The sequence below is a fragment of the Staurois parvus genome, unplaced genomic scaffold, assembly GCF_062004578.1.
Source record: "Staurois parvus isolate SC_StPar_1 unplaced genomic scaffold, SC_StPar_1.0 ptg000164l, whole genome shotgun sequence".
NCBI classification, from domain to species: domain Eukaryota; kingdom Metazoa; phylum Chordata; class Amphibia; order Anura; family Ranidae; genus Staurois; species Staurois parvus.
The window spans coordinates 343,485-345,000 of NW_028317960.1; the positions used below are offsets into that span (position 1 = coordinate 343,485).

The following is a 1,516-nucleotide window of genomic DNA, read 5'->3' on the forward strand; positions in this document are numbered from 1 at the left end:
CGTGTGTTCTGAATATATTTAATAATATACTCACAAATATATTGCATACGGCCAGAATTGTAGTATTTGAAATATATGTTGATATATTTGGGAAGAATATTTTAAGAACGTTTTTTTAAAATATATTTAAAATATATTTGCCTTCCACGTGGGATCACTTACATATAGATGACACAAAACAAGGTCTAGTACAGAGCCATGTGGACATTTGTGGGTTTTTTCAGAAGTAACTTGACAGAAATACAAACATGTGAGCTACTTGCCGTTATTACTTTCATGTGACACTTTCACTGCCATGCTTTTATCTGGAGAGGAAAGGAGAACAATAGAAAATCATTTTCCCGATAGAAGAGAACATACAGAGTGGTCCATGCATAAAACATGTGCTGTGTGGATGTCGGAACCATTCTTCTGGGCACCACAAATATCTTCTGCATGGCCTGTAATATCTTTTATGAACATCAGCTCCATCTAGTGGCCACAATGCTGTATTTTCCTAAAATAGATCCATCAAAAAAGAAAAAAAAAAATAGATAAAATATATATGACCAGTAGATGGAGCTGAGGTTCATAAAAGAAAATTGTATTACAAATGATGCAGAAAACGTGAACAATGAACAGTAGAGTGGCCCTCACAAGTCCCAGATTGAGCAGCTGTGCGGCCCCTAGGGTGCGTATGAGACCTTCAAGCAGGAGGACGTCATATGACATCCACTAGGATAATGGTGCTCCCGCCCAGCTGTAAGATTATAATAGGCTGGGCGGGGGGTGGGTAACATCCAATTTAACACAAAGTATCATTGCACTCATATTTACATGTGTTATAATATCCCGGGTGTATATATCCATAAATAATATCCCGGGTGTATATATCCATAAATAATATCCCGGGTGTATATATCCATAAATAATATCCCAGGTATATATATCCATAAATAATATCCCGGGTGTATATATCCATAAATAATATCCCAGGTATATATATCCATAAATAATATCCCGGGTGTATATATCCATAAATAATATCCCAGGTATATATATCCATAAATAATATCCCGGGTGTATATATCCATAAATAATATCCCAGGTATATATATCCATAAATAATATCCCGGGTGTATATACAGTGAAGGAAATGCGTACTGTTCTCATGATCATTGACACTCCACGAGGTGAGATCTTGCATGGTGCACCAGACCTAGGGAGACTGACACTTGTTTTGTGTTTCTTCCATTTGTGAATGATTGCACCAACTGTTGTCACCTTCTCACCAAGCTGCTTGGCCATAGTTTGGTAGCCCAGTCCAGCCTTGTGTAGGTCTACCATCTTGTCCCTGACATCCTTGGACAGCTCTTTGGTCTTTGCCATGGTGGAGAGTTTGGAATCTGATGGTTTGATTGCTCCTGTGGACAGGTGTCTTTTATACAGGTAACACAATGAGATTAGCAGCACTCCCTTTAAGAGACTGCTTCTAATCTCAGCTTGTTACCTGTATGAAAGACACCTGGGAGCCAGA

At 38.3% G+C, this 1,516-nt stretch overlaps 1 long non-coding RNA gene across 1 annotated transcript in view; it reads right to left on the reverse strand.

The window, feature by feature from the left end:
- Positions 1-202: 202 nt before the first annotated feature.
- Positions 203-1,516, reverse strand: part of LOC149462955 (uncharacterized) — a 35,161-nt gene continuing 33,847 nt past the window's right edge. The window contains exon 4 of the long non-coding RNA XR_016312548.1: positions 203-305. This is a non-coding gene — a long non-coding RNA (uncharacterized LOC149462955). The remainder of the gene's footprint in view (positions 306-1,516) is intronic.